The sequence below is a fragment of the Oratosquilla oratoria genome, chromosome 9 (genome assembly GCF_046742065.1).
Source record: "Oratosquilla oratoria isolate Oo_2021 chromosome 9, ASM4674206v1, whole genome shotgun sequence".
NCBI classification, from domain to species: Eukaryota; Metazoa; Arthropoda; class Malacostraca; order Stomatopoda; family Squillidae; genus Oratosquilla; species Oratosquilla oratoria.
This window is the reverse complement of record NC_134785.1, coordinates 46265767-46274712: the sequence shown is the minus strand read 5'-3', so window position 1 is coordinate 46274712 and position 8946 is coordinate 46265767.

The following is an 8946-nucleotide window of genomic DNA, read 5'->3' as shown; positions in this document are numbered from 1 at the left end:
TTCTTTTTTTTTTTTGTAGCTAATGCAAGGTCTCTCTCTCTCTCTCTCTCTCTCTCTCTCTCTCTCTCTCTCTCTCTCTCTCTTTCTCTTTCAGTTTTCAAGGAGGTTTGGGTCTTAAGAGGTCAAAAACCTTTTGTTTGGTCTATTAGTATTCCAGATTTTAGATTCATTTAGATTTATCTAGTGCCGGGTGATATTATTTAGATTGTAAGAACCTGTGATTAGGCCGGGTTAAACCCGTTGTAGATCTTAGAAAATAGGCCGCCGGCAAAGGAACGGCCTGCCGGCGGGGGTAACTCGAAGTAGGTGGTAGCGACAGCTCGCTGTTTGTTGGGAGTCCAAAAGAGCAGTAACTGGTGCCGCGTAGCCAACGGCCGGGTTGTGGTTAGCGCCGCCACCGACGCCGCATCCGCCGCCGCCTACTTTCTCGCGCGTGCGCGCGGGGCCGTCGACCATTCTCAACGGGTTATCACATTGGACTATTTTTCCTCCGACCTCCTACCTTCAACCTCCATCTGAATAACTAGAATATGACTTCACTTACAGAAATCTAGACTTCTCTAAGAATATGTCAACAGTGTATTCGTATAGGTTTACAATCCCTTAGTTAATCATTCAGCTTTGCTATATATGACGGAAAGATAATTTGATAGTTGAAGATTTGAAGAAATGGAATATTACACTCGAAGACGTTTTAACTCAAACAAACTGTCAACTGTCGGCGCTGGTGAAGCCCGTGGAAGCCCAGTGTGATAACCCCTTTATGCTACTTTCGGTCGACGACGCCTGCATACGTAAATTTTCTTTCACCCCGTCTTCTATCCAAACCCAAAGATACATCCTCTTTGGTCTAGATGCGTATTAGCTTCTCTTTGGTTTGGACTTCCACTAGCTTCTCTATAGTCCAGACCCTTATTAGTTTCTCTATGGTCTGGACTCCTAGTTCCTCTTTGGTGTGTACTTCTATTTTACTAGGTTTTCTTTTGTTTGGATCCCTACTAGATTCTCTTTGGTCTGAAGTCCTATTAGCTTCTCTATAGTCTCGACCCTTACTAGTTTCTCTATGATCTGGACTTCTAGTTCCTCTTTCGTGTGTACTTCTACTTTACCAGGTTTTGTTTTGTTTGAATCCCTACTAGTTTCTCTTTTTGGTCTGAACGCCTACTAGCTTCTCTATGGTCTAGACTCCTACATTCTCTTTGATCTGAACAAATAGTTCCTCTTTGATGTATACTCCTACTGGATTTTCTTTCGTCTGAATTCCTGATAGTTTCTCTTTGGTCTGGAACCTCACTAGCTTTTCTTTGATCGGCACTCCCCCTAGATTCGCTTTGGTCTGGGCTCCTACTAGTTCCTCTATCCCTACTAACTATTCATAAAAACTACAACCCTAATAATGTCTCTTTGCTTACTGCTCTCGGCCTCTGCAGTCGGATCCGACCTGCTTTTCGGCTTGCAACCCTGTGGCCAGAGCTTCAGTCAGCATTTCCGAAAGCCGATTTTCAGTCGGAACTATAAACTATCTACACCCAGACAATAGAAATTTTACTTTATCAAGACATAGAAGAAGCCTACGCCAGAAGGCGCTGAGTAGCTGCGGTCGAAGCTGTTACCTTGGCCCTATTATGCGCTTTGGGGACTGTTGGAGCAAGTAACTACAGTCACTGCTGGTAATCTGAGAGAAACGCGGGATTCGAACCCACAACTAAGTGAACGCGAAACCAGCACACTTCCGATGCTTACGCCACCAGTGCGCAATATACTCAACATATATTTACAAAAATTATACCGTCAATATAGCATTATTGACAATTGTTATATTTTTAGTGTTCCATTACTGATAATGATAACTTTTCACGTGTTATCAATGTTTAGATTGCTCAGTCAATATTGCTGACCTTATTTTGATATTGTAAAGGTGCCGGCACACTAGGCTTCACGCTACTTGCTTTTGCTAACTCGTTTGAGTAAAAATGACTTCGGTTACAATATTCTAGACTTCCGTAAGAACATCTCAACAATGTGGATAACACTCGTATTTTAGGTTTATTGTCTGTTAGTTCGTCATTCAGTGCCTCACTATAAGACGCAAGAGTAATTTGACATTTGGAAATTTGAAAAACAAAAAGATCGTCACCGAAGCCGTTTCTATTTAAACGAAGTAACAAAATCAACTAACATGCTGGCGAGAAATGCCTAGTTTGCTGCTACCTTCAGTAAACTCTGATCGGATGAGGATCACTTCAACAAAATTTTGCTGTAACAAGAAAAACTGGCCTTTAGCTCCTCTGAGTATAAGGGTGGTAATCTGTTTAAGTATATCTTTTTCAAGCTCTGAAAATTCGTTTAAGAACACGACGGACAAAAAGTTGTCTTTGTCCAGCAGCAACCCATAAATACACCCCTGCAGCTCGGTATGAAACCCTACGATCAGGTCCTCCCCCGACTCCGCCCTTATCACTTGATCTTCGGCCTGGGGTTATCACACTGGGCTATTTTTCCTCGCACATCCTACCTCCAACTTCCATTTGAATAACTATAATATGACTTTGCTTACAGAAATCTAGACTTCTCTATGAACGTTTCAACAGCATGTCTAACATTCGTATAGGTTCACAGTTGTTTTTAACCCAATCTAACTGTCAACTGTCGGCGCTGGTGAAGCCTGTGGAACCTAGTGTGATGACCTCTTCAGTTGGTTAACAACTTGGGACTGCACCGCGCACCAACACCCGCTCTCACCTCATCCCTTTTGCCCACAGCTGCTGGGTGTTATACAGAGGAAGGTTGATAAAGTATAACACTATGGATTATCGAGAAAGGGCAGCCCAATGGTGGTTACTAAGAAAAAAAAAAAACATCCGAGACGACGACAGAAGAATGCGTCAGAGGTTTGACACACACACACACACACACACACACACACACACACACACACATACATACATACATACATACACACATACATACACGCACACACACACACATACACACACACTCACACATACACACACACATACACACATATGTGTATATATATATATATATATATATATATACATATACATATACATACATATCCCAAAGGCTTTCTTCCCCTTTACACTGGAGGTAACCAAAAAACAAAAGCATAAAAACCACTCCCACTCATCCCATTTCCTACATACTCCACTCCCCTCTACCCTCTTCCCTCCCTCTTATCTTGGCACCTCCTGGATGACGGGTCATCCCTGCATCTTGTCCACTGCCCTGAGTCAGAAGCAGTGTCGCAAGACACAGCACATCCACAGCAAGGCCGCTTCATTAATTCCGCGCCCCCCCTCTCCCCCTTCGGGCTGCGTCAATTTATTTCTCATTCTCCCTCACCCCCCACCCACCCCCCTCATGTATCACAGCATCATCCATACACAACCATTCTCTATTCACCCCTATCTTCTGTCCTCCCCCGTCCTTCCTCAACAGACATTCTCCTCTTTCCCAATGACCCTTTTAGCCCATCCATCCATCTCATCAAACAACAGCTGGCTTATCTCCCACTTTTCTCCATTTTCTATAACCATCTCCAATCCTTGACCCACTACCCTTGCATTCACCTCTCGCACCACGTACCCCATCCATGCATACAACCAAGGTGACATAACACATCCCTGACGAAGTCCCACCTTTACCTCAAACCACTCACTCTCTCCATTTCTAATCCTAACATAAGCTCTACTACTCTCATAAAAACTCTTGACTGCTCTTAACAGCTTTCCTCCTATCCCATATATCTGCAATACCTCCTATAGTGCCTTCCTGTCTACCTTGTCATAAGCCTTTTCCAGATCCATAAAAACCCAAAATACATCCTTACCTTTTCCTATAGCTTTCTCATATATCTGTCTTACCACAAAAATCTGATCTACACAACTCCTACCAGTCTTAAACCCATACTGTTCCTCACCAATTACTCCCTCTGTTCCTCTCCTAATCCGCTCAATCAAGATCATCCTATAAGCCTTCCCAACCACACTTAACAAACTGATCCCTCTAAAACTACTACACTCACACTTGTCCCCCTTTCCCTTATAAAGGGGAACTATACAGGCACTCCTCCAGTCCTCCGGCACTCTATCCTCTCTTAAACAAACATTAAATAACCTCACCAGCCAGTCCACCATCACTGTACCTCCTTTTTTCAGACATTCTGCATGGCATCCATCCAGGCCAGGTGCCTTACCTGCTCTCATCATCTTAACAGCTGCCTTCACTTTATCTTTTCTTATTTCTCCTCCATTTTCCTCATTCATCACGGTCATTTTCTTAGCATTTCCCACTGCAACTACCTTCCCCTCCCTATCCTCCTTCACATTTAGCAACTCCCTAAAATACTCTGCCCACCTTCCTCTCATTGCCTTCTCTTCCATTATCATCTCTCCATCTGCACCTTTTACCTTTTCTTCTCTACTTGATTCTCCTCCTCTTCCTCTCTTAATTTCTTTCCAAAACATTTTTATTACTTTCAAAAATTTCTGCCTTACTCTCATCCCATTTCACATCTGCTCTTCGCTCTTCTCTTTGCCTCCTTTATCGTATGCTATACTTCTCTTCTCTTTACTTTGTACCTCTCATATGATTCCCTCGTCCTAATTTGTAACCAATCTATGAAAGCCTGCTTCTTCTCTTCTACACCTTTCTTTGTTTCCTCATCCCACCACTCACTATCCTTCCTTCTATTTCCTCCCGTCCTCCTTATTCCACACACCATCTTTGCACACCTTATGACTCCCTCCTTGAACCATTCCCATCCCTCCTCCACTCCTAGTTCTACTCTATCCTTCACTCCCTCCCACTCCTCTCTCAGCTTCTTCTTATACTCCTTCTCCTTTTCTGTCTCATTTAAGAAGTTCACTCTAAGTACCTCCCTACCTTCTGCCCTTTTCCTCTTTCTCCACCTATTCTCCACTCCCAACTTACCTTCCACCAAAAATTTATCTGATATCCCCCCACTCTCTCCCCTTAGAACATATCCATCCTTAACTCTTCCTACTATACTCCTGGTTACCACTATAGAGTCCATTAACGCTCTATCTACCACCCTTCTATCCACCACCCTTTCCCATGTGTACTTATGCTTGACTTTCTTCCTAAACACTGTATTTGCTATCATCAACTCTCTTTCGAGACACATCTCCACCATCAACTCTCCATTACGATTTTTTCCTGGAACTCCATACTTCCCATCTATTGGTTTATTTCCTACCCTAGCATTAAGGTTTCCCAATACCACTACATTGATATTTCTCCCTTATCTCTCTATTCACTCATTTAAATCCATAAAAAAAACACCCTTTCCTCTACGCTCTTCTCACTACCAGCCCCATATGCACCTACAAAAACCCACATCTCCCTTCCCAGCTTCACCTTCATCCTCATTAACCTTGAAGAAACCTCCTTCCACTCCACTACGCGCTTACCTATCTCTTCACTTACTAGTATAGCCACCCCTTCTCTCCCTTGTCCTCTCTTCACTCCTGAGAACCTCCCAACTACACTTCCAAACTCACACTCTCCCCTACCTTTCAACTTAGTTTCACTCAATGCCAACACATCCATCTTTCTACTCACAAACATACTGCCTATCTCTTCCCTTTCACTCTCATCTGTACCACATTCACGCACATTAAAAGACCCAATCCTTCGGGTACTGGCTGGAAAACTACTAGACCCTCCTATGCCTTTACTTTTTTAGGAATGTCCCCATTGGGGCTACAGGTAGCAGGTTCCTAGTCCTATCCCCGTCCCGTTTTTTTTTTCGTTTTTTTTTTTGCCTCGTACGACTCAAGTGGGAAAACTTGGTGGCAGCATTCTTTTCCTCCACCACAGGGTAGGCGAGAAAAGGAAATGATTATTCAGAGAAATTGTACAGGACAGTAACAAGGGGTTGGGGGACAGCATAACGGAGGGACAGTCGCAGTATAATGAAACTGTCATCGTTTCTCTATGAACAGAGACTTCCTCTATCATAGACAAAACGATGTGTGCTCTGGTCCGTAGGGGCGCTAATATAGACCCTAAAGTATCAACTGCATGCTACTTTGCCACAATAACATTCAGCCAACCTCGTGTGTGTGTTTTGAGTAGAGAGGTATTAGCGAAAGGATTGCGAATAATAGTGTGCTCAGCAGATGCCAATTTAAAACCGTTTTCGCTAAGCTAGGGGATGCCGGACACCACAAGATGTAATATAAAAAAAAAGAGAAATGCAAAGACAATTTACTGGTTTTGGCGAGTTTTTATTATAAATAAGACTTGCAAATCAAAAAAAAAAAGAGAAGGAGAATGTGTTGAGATGTGTTTCTTGATTGAGATGAGGTGAGAATAAAGTGATACTAGGCTGAATAAAGTGAGAAATGAGGAGGTGAGGAGGAGACACGGGTGGAAAGGGAGTTGGGAGATAGGGTGGATGAAAGAGTATTGGGATGGTTTTGACACATGGAAAGAATGAGTGAAGAAAGACTAGTGAAAGAGGTGTGGAAGGCATGAGATGGATGTATGGGGTAAAAGGAGAATTGGGAAAGAGGAGAATGTCTGTTAAAGAAGGACGGGAGAGGACAGAAGACAGGGGTGAATGGAGAATGGTTGTATATGGATGATGTTGTGATGTATGAGGTGGAATGGATGGGGGATAGGGAGTGAGGGAGTATGTGTGAGAAAAATTTGACGCAGCCCGAAGGGATTTCTCCCCGTCTTCTCCTTTTCTGCATGAGGGGACGGAGAGGGGGGTCGCCGATTTAATGAAGCTAATTTGCTGTGGATGTGCTGTGTCTTGCGACACTGCATCTGACCCAGAGCAGTGGACAAGATGAAGGGATGACCCATCATCCAGTAGGTGCCAAGATAAGAGGGAGGGAAGAGTGTGGAGGGAAGTGGAGTGTGATAGGGTTGGAATGGGTGGGAGTGGTATTATGCCTTTTTTTGGGGGGGGGCTACTTCCCTTATAAGGGGAAGAAGCCTTTAGTATATGTATGTTATTATTATCATTATTATTATTATTATCATTATTATTATAACTGTTATTATTATTATTATCATTACTATTATTATTATTATTATTACTATTATTATTATTATTATTATCATTATTGTTATTATTAGTATTACTATTAACAATATTATCATTATTGTTACTGTTATTGTAATTATCATAATAATTATTACAATTATTAGTCACTATTATTATTATTATTAATATTATTATTATTATTATTATTATTACGAAAGACTAGTAAAAGAGGTATGGAAGGCAGATGTGGAGGGAGTGAACATGAGGGGACGTCCTAGGATGAGGTGGATGGATGGGGTGAAGGGGGCTTTGGGGAAGAGGGGAATGTCTGTTGAGGAAGGAAGGGAGAGGACGGAAGACAGAGGTGAGTGGAGAATGGTTGTATATGGATGATGTTGTGACGACATGAGGAGGAATAGGCGGGGGGGTGGGGGAGTATGTGTGAGTAAATTTTGACGCAGCCCAAAGGGATTTCTCCCCGTCCTCTCCTTATATGCAAAGGGGGACGGAGAGGGGGGGTCGCCGATTAAATGAAGCGGCCTTGCTGTGGATGTACTGTGTCTTGCGACACTGCTTCTGACCCAGGGCGGTGGGCAGGGTTCAGGGATGACCCGTCATCCAGGAGGTGCTCAGATGAGAGGAAGGGTGGGAGGGGTGTGGAGTGTATTTAGGGATGAAATGGGTGGGAGTGTTTTTATGCCTTTCCTTTTGTGGCTACCTCCCTTGGAAGGGGGAAAAAGCCTTGGTATATGTATGTATGTATGTATTATTATTATTATAATTTATTACTATTATTATTGTCATTATTATCATTATTATCATTATTGAAAATATTAATATTATTTAAGTGATAATAATAATGATAATAGTAATAATGATAATAATAATGATAATAATAATAATAATAATAATAATAATAATAATAATAATCATCATCATTTATCATTATTATTACCAATATTATCATTAATATTATTATTAGTAGTATTAATACTATTATTATTTCTATTACTATTATATATATTATCATTACTTATTATTATTATTATTATTATTATTATCATCATCATCATTATTATTATCATTATTATTATTATAATTATCATACTTATTACTATTATTATTGTCATTATTATCATTATTATTATCAAAATTATTAATATTATTATTATATTGATAATGATAATTAGTAGTAGTAGTAGTAATAGTAGTAGTATATATTATTAACATTATTATTATTAGTAGTAGTAGTAGTAGTAGTAATAGTATTAATACTATTATTATTTTTATTATCATTACTATTATTTATATTTTTTAATTATTATTATTATTATTATTATTATTATTATTATTATTATTATTATTATCATTATTGTTGTAATTGTTATCATTATTATCAATATTTTATTATTATTGTTGTTGTTTCAGTTTTTTTTTTTATTATTATCATTATTATTGTTGTTGTTGTTATTATTATTGTTGATATTATTATTAATGTTATTATCATTATCAATATTATTATCATTATTAATATTATCATTATCAATATTATTATTAATATTATTATTATTATTATTATTATCATTATTATTATCATTATTACTAATATTACTATTATTATTATTATTATTATTATTATTATTATTATTATTATTATTATTATTATCATCATTATTATTATTATTATTGATATTCTTATTACCATTATTTAATATCATTATTATTGTCATTATTATTAATATTATTATTAATATCATTATTATTGATATTAATAACATTATAATTAATATCATCACTATTATTATCATTATCATTATTATCATTATCATTATTATCATTATTATCGTTGTTGTCGTTATCATTATTGTCGTTGTTGTCTTCGTTATTGTCGTTGTTGCCGT